An 18987-nucleotide genomic window follows, 5' to 3' on the forward strand; every position below is an offset into this window, starting at 1 on the left:
CTGCCAGGTGTTTTAAAGGAGAAGGAAAAGTTCCATGACAACCTTAAATAGAAAATGGAAAACATCTGAATTACAGTTGATCCGTGCACATGAAGAAACATAGACGTCTAAGTGAAAACACTTGATTAGGCCAGGAAACCCATGTGGCTTCTAGTTGCCTGACTTTTGTAGTAAAGGTCTTATGGACTCATGGTGAAGAGCATGATACAGATACTTTGGTGGGGGAAGTAAAAGCAAGAGGAAATAATCAGCTCTTCAATGTGTGCTATATGAGAATTTACCAAGCAAGCCAGGCTAACTGCAGTGCTCAAGAGGCTCTGGTCATAGACTCCCAAGTTCAGCACCGACAGCTACATAGTGAGACCCTGTCTCCAAACAGAGGAAAAGAACTTAGCAAACTAAAAGCCACTAGCTTGTGAGTGATGATACTTGCGGGGTTTGAAGACAGCTTGCTTGATTGTGCAGAATGGGGAAAGTTGCTGTTGGTCATTGAACCCCAAGATGTCAGAATGATTGACCTTGTCCCAACTTAATAGTATATCAATTGGCAGTGCTCTCACAAAACCGATGGTGCAGGTGGGGTGGAGATATTTCAAAAAAGAGCATGATGGCTCTGATTGTAGCAGCCAGGCTGACAGGCTGGCAATCCAGGGAGGCACTGACGTTGCAGTCCTGAGTTCCAGATCCACAGGCAGCTGTTTCTTATAGTCTGGAAGCAGCGCTCTTCCTTCCTTCAGAGACTTACTGATTTGCTGAATGAACTTTGCTCACATTATAGACCATAAACTACTTTCTTGAAGGCAGCAGGTCTTAAATGTCTAGCACATCTACAAATAACCTTCCCAGCACCATCTAGTGTTTAAACAAACAGGGTGCCAGCCCTTACCCAAATTGAACATAAAAATCACCATCGTACTGTATTCAGTTTTTCTTAGTGTGTGCTGGATCTGTCTTGTCACCCTGTAAGCCCCCTGAAGTGAATATTTGATCTCATTCATTCATTCATTCATTCATTCATTCATTCTTAGTCATTCATTCAGTAATCTCATTGGCAGCAGCATCTGCCCTCTGCCATTTGTGAGAGAGGGCATGGTATACTTGCCATTGGGTTATACCTCCTGACCGTCTGGAACAGACAGGAAGGAAATACAGGGTCAAGTGAGAAGACAAAAGAACATTAAGAGAGAAACCTCAAGAAAGATGGTGTAGGAAGGATGTAAATAAAGAAAGAGTGAGGGGCAGAGGAGGGAGAGCCGCCAGAGAGGAGAACCTGCTCCCTCCACCCGAGCTCTGGGAGTTGCTTCTGTCTTCCATGTCTAATTTGGAATGGAATTCTGTGTCTGTTTTCCATTCCCTTCACTCAGCACCGTCACCTTGCTGACTCTTTCCATTCCTTATGCACTTTGATTCCATTCTCCTCAGGTAAAGTTTAGGTGTTGAGCCTCTAAAGGGTATTTTGAACTTCCCCAAGGCTGATGCCGGTTTATCATGTCTCTGTAATGAGCTGTCAGGCCTGGTCAGCCTAGTTTGTGCTTGAGGAAGTACTTGGCCAGAAAGCTTTCTAGTGTTCTGAAACATGTTTTGACTGTTCTCTGAGAGTTTTCATCTTCTTGTCTCATTCCAAGACTGTTCACCAGATGTGCTGCTCCAGGCCCCTGTGCCGGCCAGGCCCTGCCAGGAGTAGCACAGTGTGATGGCTAGGGACATGGACTCTGGTTTCAGGCCTCTCTTCTCTCCACCGGCTCTCAGCCTCAGCCCCACCCCTGCAATCTAGACTAGTGCAGACGTGAGAGTGAGATGCTCTGGTACGAGAAGGTTCTGTCACCTTGTTATGCTAGGCTAATTTACAGGTGACTGGCATGCTGTATCTGCGATGACACCTGCTCCAGTGTAGTTTAGCCCCAGTAGTAGAGGTGTTCTTTCAACAGAACGACAGTATAAAAAGGACAGGCCAAGCCAGAGTCAGAGCAGAACAGCCACAGCCGTTCACAGCCCCGCATAGCTTCTGTCCTGCAGAGTGCTTCATGTGTAATTCATTTCCTAGAGAGCAGTGGAAACCTGCCTTCAGGAGGGAGTTAAGTTAGTCTCCTGGAAGCCACTGCTGGGACTCCTGATAGAAAGGAAGCTCCTCCTGAAGACCCTAAGGACACCTGTTCTAGAGGGGTGTGGACCCCTCTTTTTATCAGAGGCCTTTGGGATTCTGACACCACATGACTCAGTTTTCCTCCACTTAAATACCTTGGATACTTTAAGCGCTCTTACTAGAGGGATTTTGTTGTTTTCCTACCTTCCTGGGCAGTCTGTATTTGCTAGCACCCATCATAGAACTTGGTGTGCACGATTGAACTCAGTATTTTAGTTTTACGGTATTGTTTTGGCCTTTACTTATGCACTCACAATTTCTCCTGAAAGTGCAATTTTTGAAAATAAGAATGCTTTGGTTTATATAAAACTCTCAGATCTCTTCCATGAAAATATATCCCCCTCTATAAATATATTTTCTGATTGTAATTGTGGGGCCTCATATTTGTGAGGCAACAGCATCTTTTCAGGGGTAGGGGAAGGCACAGCTCACCAAGCTCTGTGCCGTCCACTCCCGTCCAGGAGCCTGTGGGTCACTTCTCAAGCTCCCAACCTTGGATTTCACTTCTGCTGAAACCAGATTTAGAATTTTTAGTAACTGAGGGTTTGAATTCATTGCCAATAATTATATAAAGTTAAGTTCTACTAAAGTTTCCTGGTGGAGTGGCAAATTTTATGAGAAATCTGTGAAGAAAAGACCTTTTCCTTTCGTTTTAATTGGCTTTGGCTTTAGGATATTTCGTTTCTATTTATGTAAATGTATGTCAAATATATAGCTGTTAAATACTGTTTCAATTGAGGCGGGGGCAGTGAGAAGTCACAGGTCATGTAGGCTGAGATACTTCTTAGGACAATTTAATTTGAGTTACAACTAAGTTGTTTTGGTGCTAGGAATCTGAGGGGGAAAAGCAGGAATGTTAAAAAATAATTTCTTCAGTCACGTTGGCTTTTACATATTAGGTTTGCATTAGGCATGTTAAATGACTGGCATTGAGTTCTGTCCTTGGGTAGTTAGTATGAGGCCATGAGCAGTGATCATGGCCTTCTGGGGATCATAGAACTCTTCTGGAATTTATCAAAAATTGTGGACCTTATGTCCATAAGGCAAGGGAAAAATCACCTCTAAATATATAGATTTTTCATGGAACTGATGTAATTTTTAAAAAGCTGTGTATAGCTGGAAAATAGACCCTTCCCCCAATCGATTAGACAAGACATTAGCAGCTTACTTAGCACAGAAAGGCCTCAGCACGTGTGGCAGCTGCAGCCCATACCTGCTTCAGACGCAGACTGCTCCTGTCTTGTGTTCTGCACTCCCAGAGCCTCAGTGTCATTTGGAGTCTGGCATAGCTCACTGTGAAATCTGCCCACCACGTTACAGACCATGGAAGGAAATACTGTTGGGTGTAATCTGCTGTTTTTAAGGTAATCTCACATCTATTTGACCAGAAGTTAATTATAGGCAGCCAGCCTGCGTGCACAGCTGGAAATTGAGCCTTTAGCAGAGTGGCCATGTGCTGTGGGTAGACATAAGAAACAGTTCTGGGGCTACTAATCACCCTGACTGCCACAGCATTGGGGAGAGAATAGCATGTGCTTCCTCGGCAGTCTAGGTAGCATCAGAGCTTAATTCCAAAGACAGGAAGATAAGACAGAATTGTTGGGGTGGACGGGGATGGGAAGCCTTTGCTTTGTACTGTTTCTTAAGTGGAAAGCCATGATAAGTAAAAGGAGGTACCTTCTGGTGGGAAGCTGAAATGCCCTCGGAAGTAAGAAGACTTCATTAGGAAGTAAAGCTTCATTAGGACAGGCATCGAGAACACAAGCTTCAGAGGCCACACACAGGAGAGCACATGATATATTCTGGGAACAGGAAATGAGGTCTTTTGTTGAAAGTAGATTTATATATGAGATTGCTCAGTATTTTTGTTGTTTTTCTTGAAACAGGGTGTCTCCTCTAACTCTCTATGTAGCTTTACTTCTCCTGCCTCGGCTTTTTAAAATTGCAGGTTGTAGGCCTTTATGCCCTGCCTAGGGATGAGAGTATTGTATCTAAGTAAGCACAACATTATTTAAAGTATAATGCTCTCAGTTTTTTGCTATTGTTGTTTTTGAGACAGGGTTTCTCAGTGTAGCCTTGGTTATCCTAGACTCACTTTGGAGACCAGGCTGGCCTTGAACTCAGAGAGATTCGCCTGCCTCTGCCTCCTAAGGGCTGGAATTACACATGTGCACCACCTTGTCCAGCTATTGCTCTCAAATTGAAAAGGGGTTGGTTTTATTTTGTTTGCCCATTTAATGTCTTTTTATAATGTGGTTTTAAAAAAAAAAAGAAAGAAGAGGCACATCTGGTGCTTTTCCCCTCCCCTTTCAAAAGACTGCAACTTCATCCGGAATCTAAGACAGTTTCTAAAATGAATTTCCTCAAAAGAGCCTTTTAAAATTGCTAGACCAGTCTTGTCATAGTATACCACTCACAAAATCTGTAATGTATAAATATTTGAAGCCATAGCAATAATTTTTCATGCATCTGATACTGTCTTAATAATTCTGTTGTGGCTGTGTGCTTTATTGATTTCTGTGCCACTTTTGTGGCATGAAATGAAATGTATTATCCCACTTAAACCATTATGGTTTCCTTTTGAATTACATACCCGGTACTTGATCTTGTCATCAGGCGTCTTCCATGCTCTGAGATGTGGTGTTCATCCTAGAGATTTACTGCTTTGTACTCTGTGTAGTATAAATCAATATAGAGCAAGTGAATCCAGATCAGAAAACTTGGAAAGAAAATGCAATTACACCATTAAGTTTAGGAATCCTCTAACATAGTGTGTAGTCTGCTTGAGTTGTCTTTCTTCTCAAGAGTGACTGGTGCCATGAAGACAGAGTGCAGACCCTGAGATGCTCAGCTTCATCTGTACTGGGTACCACTGTTAAATGCAGCTATGTCCCACCCTCTTCTCCTGACTTCTCTAAAAGCATATTCCTAGTTTGTGTTCCACCCTCTTGGCCATTTCTTTTTAAGGCTTTTGTTCTACTATTAGAATTGCTTAAGATTTGCTCTTAAGGTGTTCTCTCCTCTACTCCCCTCACCCCTACTCCCAATAGACTATTGTGTTATATTGTTTGAGATAGTGTCTTGTGTATTCCAGGCTGACCTCACATAACCTCACTGTGTAGGCAAGGATGGGCTTGAACTTCTGAGTCACCTTAAGTACTAGGCCTGGTGTGTTCATGGGTAGAGACTGAATCCAGGTTTATCCAATGCTAGCAAGTGCTCTATTAACCAAGCTACAGCCCCAGTCTCAATAGACTGTTTTTCAAGGGCAAGAGGTGTGTCTGTGTCTGTGTCTGTATGTGTGTGTGTCCCTTAGGCGATGGCTATTGAACTTGGGGTCTTACACATGTCAGGCAAGTGTACTACCACTGTATTGCTTACCCAGACCTATGTGTATGCTTTTAGTCACTGATCCCAAGCACCTAGTGTGATAGCTGCTCAGTAGTTGTTTTATATTTGCTGAGAATGAACAGTTTTAGGTTACTGAAATTAACATTTGTAGACTTGGTTAGTTTCCTAATCATCACTTCCTCAGAGATTATGTTGTCTAGTTATGGAAAAGCAGCTGCCCTATTACACCACTGTGACATGTCCAGGGTGCCACTCAGGGTCAGTAGATGGAGGGATAATGTAGTTAGAGTTCAGACACACACACACACACACACACACACACACACACACACACACACACGGGCACACACAGGGAGGGAGAAGAGATTTTAAAAGATAAATAAAAGCTGCATGACAAAGGGTTTTTAGTTCTTCTGGAATATGTAAGTTGCAGGATTTTTTTCCAGTAAAAGATTTTATAAATTTTCCACTTATTAAATATCTGGTAAGCTATTGCCATGGCAGTGATGTCAACACACTTTGAAAGATGCCTTCTAAAAGACATGTACTTTGTAGCTCCAGTAAGCAAAGAACAGAGTAGTAGAATTACCTTAAATTAGTTCATCTCATAAAATTTAAACATAGTAAACAGGCTCTCCCTAACAAGTTTTATACCTCTCTCCCCATCCCAGCCCCCCACACAATATCATTTTGCTTTGGCATAAATTATGGTGGCAAATGGTTATAACATCATGGCGAAGTGAAATTTCAGTTATATAGAAAAGTGTCTCATTAGGGTTTCTCTTGCTGCGACAAAACACTATGACAAAAACAACTTGAAGAGATTTATTTGGCTTTCCTCTTCCACATCACTATTCGTCACAGAAGGAAGTCAGGACAAGAACTCAAACAGGCGGGAACCGATGCAGAGGCCATGGAGGGTGCTGCTTACTGGCTTGCTCCCCATGGCTTGCTCAGCCTGCTTCCTTATGGAACCCAGGACCACCAGCCCAGGGATGGCACCACCCACAATGGCTGGGCCCTCCCCATCAGTCACTAATTAGGAAAATGTCTCACAGCTGCATCTCGTGGAGGCATTGTCTCAATTGAGGCTCCCTCCTCTCTGATGACTTTAGCTTGTATCAAGTTGACATAAAACTAGCCAGGACAGTTAGCAACAAAATATATCAGTGTATGTATTAAAAACTTCTTTAAGTCAGGTATGGTGGCACACACCTTTAATCCCAGCACTTGGGAGGCAGAGGCCGGTGGATCATTGTGAGTTGGAGGCCAGCCTGGTCTACAAAGTGAGTCCAGGACAGCCAAAGCTACACAGAGAACCCCTGTCTCAAAAAACAAACAAACAAAACAAACAACAACAAACAAAAATCAAACAAGTGTGTGTGTGTGTGTGTGTGTGTGTGTGTGTGTGTGTGTGTGTGTGTGTGTACACACCCATGCATATACATGCAGAGACCTGAGGAAAACTTCCTCATTGGTTGTAGACTGGTTCTCTCACTGAACGTCAACCTTGTGTTGTGCCTGCCTGCCTGCCTGCCTGGCCAAGGAGATCTCTGGGTCTGCCTGTCTCTGTTTCCAGTGCTGGAGGCACAGGTAGGCTCAGCCAGGCCCGGGTGTCTCTCTCTCTGTCTCTCTCTGTATCTGTCTGTCTCTGTCTCCCTCTCCCTCCCCCTCTCTCTTGTGATTGCTGGGGATTCAAACTCTACATGCTTGCATAGCAATCACTCTTACCCACTAAGCCACCTCTCCAGATTCTTATTTTTTTAAGTCAAAATGACCTAATAGAAAAACAAAACTTACACTGTGTCTCATTAGAAATGTTTAGAAAAATACCTTCCTTTCAAGAAGATTGGTAGATTTAATGAATACCACTATTAAAGCTTGTCTCAACATAAATGTTATAACAGCCCATCCTGGTAATTAAAAAGAAAGAAAGCCAGTGAAAGACACCCAGCTGTACTATATACGTTAATCATCTAAAGGGGAAAATTTTTAAATTAATTGTTAAAATATAGCAAAGGATACTGTGGAAAGAATGAATATCCTGAGTATCATGACCCAAGGAAACAAAATTAAGAAGGAAGGGTATGAAACTAGCTCTCTTTTATCCACCAACTGCTTCTTAGGTGGTGATCGACAGTGTAGCCATTGTTAGGTGTTCTATGGGTACGTGGGTGTGGCCAGAGTTCCTGAACACTTTCTCATGCAGTTTAGACTGTTGTGTACAGACTACTGGAGTGGATGCTCTTCCCCTGAAGCTGCCATTTGCAAGTAATCGGGTGTGCACATTTAGACATGCAGACTCGCACAACTGCTTATTAGAGAAATAGTCGTGGTTACTGAACGCCTCACAGAGTTAAACATACAGGTTTCCCATATATGGAAGAAAAGTAATTCCACCCACTTGCCATGCCTTGGCATGTCATGATGCCAGCCCTCACGTTACCTGACTTCTCAAGCCTAAGTAGACGGTGTTGTAAGTCAGCAGCTAATACCTCACCTCCCAGCACTGGGTGACTGAGCCATCCCACTGCTGAGGAGGAAGGGGAGTCCACTTGCATTTGGCCGCAGAGTGGAAGTCACAGTCTGTCTAATCCGAACCCTCTGAGTTACAGTGACAAGATTATTCATGTCTATGCTGCAAAAGAGGAGGAAGCAGAGAGGCTAGGGATGTTAGATGGCTTGGCAGAAAGTGGGAAGCTGCAGGCAGAGCCCAGGCTGTCTGGAGTCCTTGCTCTGGTCAAAGTTTCATCTTACTGATGTCACAGCATTAGACAGAAGCTGACTGTGTCCCCACACATGTGATCAGTGAATTTTCAGTAGACAGCTTCTGTTTCTGGTGTTCTGACCTAGGTGTGGTGCTGCACGCCAGAGCATATGAGTTTATGCCAGTGTAGTCTACACAGTGAGTTCCGGGCCAGCCAGGACTACATGGCAAGACCCTATCTCAAAAAAACAAAAACAAAAATTCATTTTCTGAGATTTGAACTTTGAGTTCTGTTCTATTTCTCACTCTGTTTCCTATGTGAGCTGACGTAGGAATTGAAGAATGGCATGGGCATGTTTTCATGTGTGTTCTTAGCTGGATCTTAAATTGGAGGGCACTTGTTTATCACAAAACAGCTGTTTATAAGAGCTAGTTCATTAAAAACTATTTAAAATGACCCTTAGATGTACCGTGTGAATTTTAAAGGATGCACATGATACAGCGTGTCCATGTGCAGTGCCTTCGTGTCTAGCATTAGTAATAGCTGGCGTTTCCTGATCTCTGTAACAATTATTAATTATTTTTGCTTTAGTCTTCACAATAACTGTAGAGATGTTTCATGGGGTAAGGCACAGACACTGAGTGATCATAGATATTGCCACAAGTGGAAAAGTCGCTCTGGAGTTGACCACTCTGGCTCTGGAAGCTGTGTCTCCAGCACTGTCCTCACCCCTGCACTGTCCTCACCCCTGCACTGTCCTCACTCCTGCACTGTCCAGTGAGTAACCTTCTTGCTATCATTTCAGCCTACCCTAAAGCCACTTGAGACTCCTGATTTATTGTGCATTTGAAGCTGTGTTGGATCTAAATTTAAACTTATGTTCTGTTCCCACTTAAAGTTTCGGTTGGAGGTACTTTCTAAAACTGGTACTTTTGAACCTGTGTGTAGACTGTGTAAACAGGAGACAACGCTACTCTGCCCTTTAAACTTCTGTGCCACATCCTAGAGCCGACTGCTCTGTCAAGATGCGTCCTCTCCGCTTTGCTCACCTTCGTCTGCTTACACTGATCTGTAGGCCTGGCCTAGGAGCCAGACTTGCTGGTATCTTTTGGTAGGTTGAATTATTTTGGTTCTCAGAGTAGCAGAGTGAATGGATATAAGATACGCCTGTTCTCTGTCTCCCCCTCACCCCACAGCCGCTCTCCCTGCTCACGTTGGCTTTTGTTGGGGGTTGGTCCTGTTGTCCCCCACCCCTGCCACTGTGCTGGGACTGAAGCCAGAGCCTCACACACCACTGAACCATGTCCTAGGCCCTCTCAGATGCTTTACCAGATTTTATACAATAAGCATTTATATGGACTTCCAAGGTACCGCAAAGGATAAGTCTTGGTTTTTACCTACTACTGGGAGGAGACAACAGAGCAGCTAGCACCGAACATGATTTGGAATGGGACTGACAGTCACCTACTTCCCTTTCCATCCCTGCTTGGTGACTGCAGGGTTGGTGGCGTCTGTAATGGTCCTGTCAGTACATTTTTATGCAGGCAGCAGTCATACAGACTGAAAGGTGTTACTTACATCTATTCCTGATGCACCACATGCTGATCATTTACCTTCGCGTTTGCATGTGTTTGCAAGTAGTGTATACTAAAACCCAAAAGGCCACTCAAGCTCCCACTCGGTTCCTTGTTGGAAGCCACAGGCTCTCAAAACTTGTCTAGATCAGTGCTCATAGCATTGGGAGTCAGGGCAGGGAGCAGTGCGGACCTTGCATATGTGGCCCCACTAGGCTCCATGTAGTCGCCTTCAGTCTTAAACTTCTCAGATCACTTTTAGAGGGTAATTCTGGAGCTATAATGATGCTTAGTGTCTTTTCTGCAAAATTTTAAGTAGTAAAAGGAAAAGTAGTAAATTAATCTAAACTCTGACTGAAAAGCTGCAGAAAAATATGTTTCTATATATTCAATCTTTAAAAAAAAAAAAAAACATGTCTTGGAGGACTTGCTATAGTTTAGCTAATTTTACCAAGGCTTCTGGATTTTCTCTGAGGCTCATAAGTGGTCTAGCCAGAGATCATCACTGTGCGTTAGATGCTCATCACTATGGCGCTTGCCTTTCTCATCTTACCCAACTCTGTACTCCTGTGTCGTACAGCCGTGGAGGCAGTGTGCTCTGACTCTTTTGTTTGAAGAAAAGAATTCCCATCTTCCTTAGCTTTAAAATAGTCTTTTTGAAGAGTCATTGTCAGTTTCTGTGCCTGGCACCAAGGAGCAAGTGCAAGAGACATCCCAGCTACCAAATTGTGTGTACCAGTTGGGTGAGTGTTGCAGTGTTCTAAGGCTCTGCAGTATTACCGTTGCCATGGTTGCTTAGAGAGATTTTATTTCATACTCACTGCTTCAGCCATCCCTTCGTCGTGTCAGTGTAATACTGAGAAGAACAAGCTGCTTGTACGTTGGCTTTACACACCTGAAGGGCTTGAACTTTCGCCGACAGGGCTCCCCTCAAACTGTTGGTGCAGTATAAGCGGAAGACGCTGAGTACCAAGCCCCACAGGAACTCACTGTGCCCTGTGCCCTGTTGAGTTGTTTGGTCTTGGTCTCCTACTGCTCTGCCTGCCCATGTGCTAGTTTGTTATTATTTCTAGGCTTAGCTCATTGTTCCATAGAAAGTATAGGTTAGTTGGTTTTTACTGTACTTTGGAGCAAGAACAGTCTATTACCTAATGCTTCTTTGGTGTTCCATATGTCATTTAGAAGGTTGCATAGAGTCTAAATGTGGACAAAAAGCAGGCTGTACCTATAATTCTAAAAATAAAAAGCAGTTGGCCTGGAATTCACAATGTAAACTAAGCTGGCCTTGAACTCAGGAAGTCCTGCCTGCCTTGTGGGATTATGGTGTGTGCTGCCACACTACCTGCAGACAACACATACCCCCTGTACTACACTGTCTTACTCTGATGGGCTAAAGGAGACAAAACTCACTGGGACCAGGCAGAGTTCCCTGGATGGAGAACTTGTACGTCTTTCTCTTTATGCATGTTTTCTTTATGTGAGAACTCAGTGTGCCTTTCATTTTCAATTTCTTCCACAGTCAAAATGGTGGTAGTTTTGCTCTGTGGTAGTGAGAGTGCTATCCCAAAGAGCAACATGAACTCTGAAAGTGTTGCTTATCTCTGTCTAGCATGCCTTAGCACATTTGTATTCCTGAAGTGAAGTTTGTTGGTTTACAAAACCCATTGCTTTTCATGTGTCAGCACATGTACATCCTGGAGTAGTGTTCTTTGACTTCAGGAACAAAAGAGAGCAGTAGGTAAGCAGTCTTCGCAGTCAATTGACCTTATTCATTTAGAATATATGGAAGTGTGTCATCATCAGGCCCCAGAACCAAAGCCATAGAGTTCAGTTTCCCCCCACATGAGCGTGATGGCACTGTGTACTGTGTATAGTTGTCATGCCATCATTCTTAACCCGGCTATACAGATGGCATTCTCAGATGTTGTAATGTTAGGAGAACTGGGTTTTCCCTCTTAAATTAATCAGTGAGGATTTTCTTCTGATGCCCTATATTTATAGAAATACAATTACTTTCCAGAAATATAATTACTTTCCAGCTTACTGATCTTGTTTTTGTTTATTTTCAAATATTTGAAGAAAGTTACTTTTCATTGTTTCAGATACATTAGTTCATTAAAAATATCTTTCTGGGGCTGGAGAGATGGCTCAGTAGTTAAGAGCACTACCTGCTCTTTCAGAGGTCCTGAGTTCAATTCCCAGCAACCACGTGGTGGCTCACAACCATCTATAATGTGATCTGATGCCCTCTTCAGCAGATAAAGCACTCATATACAATAAATAAAATAAATAACTCTTTAAAAAATATCTTTCTGAACTTTTTCTATTTCAGCCTTGATTTTTAATTTAGTGTGTTTAAGAAAAACCAAAGTCTTAAAAAATTAATTATATAGAATTATTTACCTTTCTTATTTATTAGTTCCACGGGGAGGGGGGCGACCAGCATACTGGGCCTCCTGTTTCAACATTCAGGAAGTCAAGGCAGAAAGACTGCCATAAATTCGAGGCCAGCCTAGTGAGTTCTAGGCATGTGCTACATAGCAAGACACTGTCTCACCATGATATAAAAACAAATAACTTGTTAGTGGAAATGTTGAGGTTTAATACATTAACCAGAATTTGGTCCTTAACACAATAAGATGGCTTCCGTGTGCCATCTTGCTTTCCTCTGTACGTTTATCACTGACCTGACACCAGTTAGAGCTGTGAGGTGCAGAAGCGATTTTTAGAGTTGAACAGTTATAGGTGACAAGAGCAGGGTGAGACCAGAAATCTATTTCACCAATTCTCTCATTGACATTGGGAGTGACTCTTTTTTCTGAGTACCCTCAGTGAATGTGATCTGTCTTTTGACAATCAGATGACCACCTATGTGGGTTTGTCCCCGTGTCCTCTTGTGCAGTGTCTGGGTTTCTGGTTTTACAAGATCTTTCTGCATTGTGCACTTCTTTGATAGATAAAGGTAGAGCTGAAAGCTTGTTATCTGTTAGGTTTTCAGAAATTCACGTTCACTTCAATATGAGAGAATATGGTAAGACACATAATATGAGTTGAACTGTTCTTTGAAATATTTCAGATCTGAGCCTTAAATAGTTGGTGTGGAGGGTTCAGTTCATGCATAGGACGTGTGGGGAGACGGGCGCTCAGGTAGGCTTTTGGCTAGTGTGGCTTTTGAACAGCAAGTAGATGACAGACATTTGGAGGATTAGTAAGTTTGTTCCAAGCGTAGGGCTGACATAAAAGAAAATACAGGCAAGAGTGGGTGAGGGAGACAAAGGATTCATTTAGCAGAAAAGAACAGGCAATGGGACAGGGCGTGGGAAGAGATGAGATCAGACGTGGGGATTAGAAGAGTTGGGAAGCCATTTGAAATCAAGAAAAAGTTATGATTCCAACATTGAAAGCCAAATACTGGGGTGTAGTGAACAACCTGGCCCACCCCTCCCCTCTCCCCAGAAACAATACTGACAGTTTAGTAAGTTTCAGTGTTTAATAGGAAAGACTGTGGGAGACAAAGATGGAAATGATTAATAAATAGGTGATAGTGTAATTTATCATCCATTCCAGGTCACTATAAGAGAATTAATAGTGCAATGGAAACCAAATGCATCCATGAGATTGTCCTAGCTAGATCAGGATATGTGGCTTCCCCATTAACCTAATTACTTCATTAATAAAGTTCAAAGATAAGAAAAACTAAAATCTTTAGAACTGAAAGTGACACATTGTGTTGAGGGTATGAACATGCTGTTGGAGCACTTCCTGGTACGCACAAGAGCCTGATCTAATCTTAAAACAACGCAGACACCAAAGCAAAAATAAAACTGCAAACAGGTAAGCATTATCACTGGATCAGGATGTGCAAGAATGCTTACTAGTGTTGATGGACAGAAGGTGGTGTTTCTGTAGTGTTGTGCAAGGCACTCACTAGGAAGTCAAGGAGTGGATGCCAGCAGGAACAAAGGAAAGCCTGCTTGCTGCTTATGCCAGGCTTTCTTTACTCTTACAGGTCAGGGCCCAGCCTAGGGAATGGCACAGCCCACAGTGGGCTGGGTTAATCAACAAAACAGTCCTCACAGGCATGCCTATAAAGCAATCAGATCTAGGTAATTTCTTAATTGAAACTTTTCCTGATGACTCTGTGTTGTGGCAAATTGATATTTAAAACTACCAGAAGCCAGGTGCAGTGGTGCACGCCTGTAATCCCAGCACTGGGGAGGCCCATATATAATGAGATCTGATGCCCTCTTCTGGCTTGGAGGGCAGAGGCGCATCTCTGTTAGTTCAAGACCAGCTTAGTCTACAAAGTGAGTCCAGGACAGCCAAGGCTACACAGAGAAACCCTGTCTGGAAAAACAAAACAAAATATTAAAGCTAAGCATATACAGGGAGAGTAGGGAAACCTCCCTTCCTGGACGTCAGGTCAGGCAGGTATAAATGAGGTAACTCGCGCAAAGCACTTAGCTAATACCTGCTAAGCATCAAGCATGGAAATACTAATATGTTATTTTCTCTGTTACTACAACACTGGATATTAGTGACACAGTGCTAGCCAGTACGGCTTTTTTCACAGCTCCTGCCGTCTACGCCGTTCTCACTTCTCAACGGCAGGTACGCTTCCAGAGCAGCCACGCAACCAGATAACTGGCAATGATGACTCTCATGTTGTAGTCAGTAATTCCTAAGGATGTCTTCATTAGCACTGCATTGTTTTTCAAATCCAGTTTCTGTTCTGCAACAGATATATCCTGTAGTTACCATGATAGCTGAGTAAGTTGACCATTTAATTTTGTGTTCTAAATAAGAAGTGTAAAATTTTTGTTAGCTAAGAAAGGGTGTTCTTGACATATAAAAAGGGAGATATGATTTACATTTTTTAAGACTTTAAGTAATACTTACAGGAGATTTGTGATGTTGTCAATAGTTAAATGTGAGCATGTCCTTCGCTGGCCACTAACATTTCTTATTCCTTCTTCCTACAACGGCCCTTCCCACATTGTGCACCATGCTCTTCCAACCTTTGCTTGGATGCTGCCTCCTCCATGAAACCTTTCCTCACTGTCCCATCCAGAGCCAGGCCTTTTTCCTGGTACCATCCCATCTTTATTTAGCTTTGCTTTTATAATTTCCTAGATGGAAGGGGCTGGAAAGATGGCCCAGCAGTTAAGAGCTCTGGCTGCTCTTCCAGAGGTCCTGAGTTCAGTTCCCAACACCCACATGGTGGCTCACAACCATCTATACAGGTATCTGATGCCCTCTTCTGGCTTGCAAGTGTACATGCAGATAGAGCACTCATAAATAAATAAATCTTAAATTAAAAAACAAAAAGAAAAGAATTTCCAAGATGGTGGTTGTTTCAGAAGCACTGTGGGATTTGTCTGCAACTCTGAGATAGATGCTGCTGATGACGTCAAACGCCAGCCCCACTCTAGAATGCAGATTTCTGCTTCTCTACTGCTTGAGTAACTGACCCATGGTCTTAGCTGGAAGGAACTGTGGCCCCAGCTAAAGCACAGGAACAGCACTGACGTAGGTCAAGCCCTTGGAGAAAGCCACGCTCCCCATCAGATGGAAAGTACGGGGAAATAACTGCTCTCCAAGAACCCCAGAGCCCTAAGCTGACTTGTAGTGGAAGGAGAGTGTCTGCTTTATCCTAACAGTATGGTTCTGTATGCTAGTCAGCTACAGCTGCCTAACAAACACCACAGACTGAACGGTTGGCATGAGACAAAGCCCCCACAGTTCAGGAGACCAGAAGTCTAAGTTCAAGGTGCTGGTAGGGCTGGTGTCCTGCAGGGATGTCCCCTGGGGTTTCAGTCTGTCTTGCATTGTACTCACAGGGTAGGCCTGGAGAAATGCACTCTGTTGTCTCTGCTGAAAACACTGTGTTGGTCGCCATTCTGTTGCTGTGATAGAACCATGACCAATGCAACTTACAGAAGAGTTCCTTGTGGCTTACAGTCTCAGAAGGCAGCATCCAGAATCCATCTTAGTCAGAGTTAGCATTGCTGCGATGCAACACCACAACCAAAGTAACTTGGGGAAGAAAGAGTTTACTCAGCTTTTGCTGCCACATCGCAGTTAATCAAAGGGAGTCAGGACAGACAGTCGAACAGGGCAGGAACCTGGAGGCAGGAGCTGATGTAGGGGCCATGAAACATGCTGTTTCCTGGGCTGCTCAGCTCGCTTTCTTATAGAACCCAGGACTGTGAGCCCAGGAATGGCACCACCCACAGTGAGCTGGGTCCTCCCCACCTCAATCACTAATTCAGAGAACGCCCTCCAGGCTTGCCTGTAGCTCAGTCTTATTGACACGGTTTCTCAACCGAGGACCCCTCTTCTCCAGTGACTCCAGCTTGTGTCAAGTTGACAGAAAACTAGCCAGCCAGCAATAAGAGGACAGCATGGCAGCAGGCAGCGGGCCGGGAGGAAGGGAACTGTAAGTGGCTAGAGGCTGTGCTCGGAAAGCCCACCCCAGGGACATGCTTCTTCCCACAGAGCTGCGTCTTCTAAGCCTCCCTGCCAGTGCCATCACCTGGGGAACAAGTGCCCAAATGCCCAAGCCTGTGACCAACACTCCTCGTTTAACCCCCCAGGCAGATCTGTTCATCGGGACAGATCTTGTTTCTTAACCTAACAGTAGTTACTTCTTCAGCTGCAATAACACCCAGGGGTCAGCACTTTATTTTATGAATCAGGTTGAAGCATAAATATTTCAGTCCAGGAATCAGTGCATCACACATTATTTCTGAGTTTAATTCAAATAAACAGCCACTATTAGGGACTCATTCAAAGCATAGGCACCAAGGAGGTTAGAAATAAATCATGCCATACTAGAGAACTCTGTATCTTAGTGAGGGAAACAAACAAATAATAGTAACTAAAGTGTGAAATACGGGTTTTAAAGCTAGACGTGGAGGATGTGGCAAGCAGATTTATTGGGGCATGGAATGACAGGCCAAGAGGCTAACATGGACGGTGCTGCAGTGTTTGCAGGAAGTGGTGGCACACCAGTGTGCCAGCGTGTGGAGCATGCTCAAGAACAGTGGACCTTAGCCTGGAAAGGCCGGCGGCCTGTTAGTATTTGTCTTTCCTGACAAAAGCGGAGCTCCTCGCTTGGGAAAGTCAGATATTTTAAAAGACTAGCGGGGAATGGCTTTTGCAGTCTACAACAAGAAACTATTTTTTTTATTCTGATAATTAAAAACAATGATACAAGCCACATAATTAGTGTGATAAAAGGAATGAGTTTTAACACAAATTGAAGGAAACATATTTAGTGTTGTGTTCTTTCTTAATTATGGTGAAATTTAAAATATTGTGGTTACTAGAAATGAAAAATCTGGTACAATTTTAACTTTGAGTAAAAAAAAAATTTTAAATGTTGTTTTTACCCAACATCTCATGCATTTTTATAAGTAATTTATTTAAGTACTGATATATTTTCTAGACAGCTATTTTAAAAATCAAAATTTGTTTTCAACCAAAATGAAGTCAAAGAAACTGTTTTACTCTTCTGCCCAAAGTGACAAGGACAGAAGCAGTTGCTTTCAAGACCCTTGGCAATAAGCAACAGGAAAAAACAAAAAAACAGCCCCTGGCATGCAGAAAACAAGTGAGAAGCCGTGCGAGGGTTGCAGCTTACAGTTTAGAGTGTTTCCAGACCACTGGTTAGAACTGGAGCTAATAAGTCAACAAATGAAGTCATAAAAATATTTGACCCAAAAGGAAAAAGGGAAAGGGGGGAAGAGAGCAGATGGGACAGATAGAAAATGGTTATGAAAATGAGCGGCATAGCCACGTCAGAGTGATAGTCAAGAGAAAATAGACGTGGCCACCTAAGACCAGAGTGACAGCAAAGCACAATTGACCTATCAGAATAAAGAAATTCATTTCATAATGACAGAGAGTTAAATCAAGAGGACTGTTTAATCCTACATCTTATATAGTAACAGAGCTTTAAAATATATAAAGAAAAACTATTAAAATTGCTAGAAAACATAGACAAACCTACAGTTATAGCTGGAAATTTCTATCAGAATCACTTTTTTAAGATTTGGTGGAATGAGCAGGTGGGAATGAGCAAGACTCTGGAAGGCTGAATAAGGTCTGCTGTCTTCACCTGCTAACACTACAGCACAGTAGCATCAGATGCCAGATCTCTGGACAGTCCAAGTGCCTGAAGATTAAACGGCACACTGTGGGTAAACCATGTGAGCAGCCAGACTCTGTCACTGGGATGGAATATCTGGCCTGGACGATACAGAAGGAAAGATTTATCTTGGCTCACAGTGTGAGCCTGGATCTGTGCTGGAGCATCTGGGAGCAGAAGTGTTAGAGGAAGATGTGGGCAGGAAGCAGAGCGCAAGACAAGATCAGATGACGGGAATAACCCTTCAAAGGCGTGCCCCTGCTTCCTCCAGCTAGGCCTCACCTCCTAGAGTTTTCATGACTTCCAAAATAGTACCACAGACTGGGGCAAAAGCTCACTGTGTGAACCTGTGAACATCATGTAGCCCAGAATCATAAAAGGTCATTTAAATTAAAGTAAATGAAATGTCTACATACCAAATGTAGAAAACCACTAAGATCAAGTGGAAAGTAGGCCTTGAATCAGTGACCTCAATTTGTACCTTTAAAAGCTAGAAAAAGAAGTCTGGAGAGATGGTTCAGAGGTTAAGAGCACTGGCTGTTCTTCCAAAGGTCCTGAGCTCGATTCTTAATGACCACGTGGTGGCTCACAGCCATCTATAATGAGATCTGGTGCCCTCTTCTGGATTTCAGGCACACATGCATGTAGAATACTGTATAAGTAATAAATAAAATGAATCCTCGTTTAAAAAAAAAAAAAACCTAGAAAAAGAAGAGTAAATTAAGTCCAAAGAAGGAGAAGATAGTAGCAAAGATTGGGACTCGGTGATGTAGACTAGACAAAGACAGAAGAGTAGAAAAATCAGCAAAACCCTCCAGCCAAGAGTAATTCTGTGGCCTGGACATATGAACGTTCTACTGTGGATATTCTTTATTCTACTATAAACCAGTTGGTTTGTCTCCTATAGAACTGGAGGAGCCACAACCAAATTGAGATACATTTTTATCAAAATTGTATTTTTAAAAATTGACATGTAACTATAGTATTCGACATCAAAGCTGTGGTGTTCTTGGAAAATTGCACTTTTTGCCTTGGGTTTCCCTTATAAAACTGTCTTAC

General features: G+C 43.0%; 2 protein-coding genes across 3 annotated transcripts in view; both read left to right on the top strand.

The window, feature by feature from the left end:
* Positions 1 to 18987, top strand: part of Rpl17 (ribosomal protein L17) — a 390846-nt gene that overhangs the window by 166780 nt on the left and 205079 nt on the right. The gene's annotated exons all lie outside the window — the stretch shown is intronic.
* The window catches only part of Dym (dymeclin), a 262842-nt gene that overhangs the window by 123038 nt on the left and 120817 nt on the right, over positions 1 to 18987 (top strand). The window lies entirely within an intron of this gene.

This window comes from Acomys russatus, chromosome 20 (genome assembly GCF_903995435.1).
Source record: "Acomys russatus chromosome 20, mAcoRus1.1, whole genome shotgun sequence".
Lineage (NCBI taxonomy): Eukaryota > Metazoa > Chordata > Mammalia > Rodentia > Muridae > Acomys > Acomys russatus.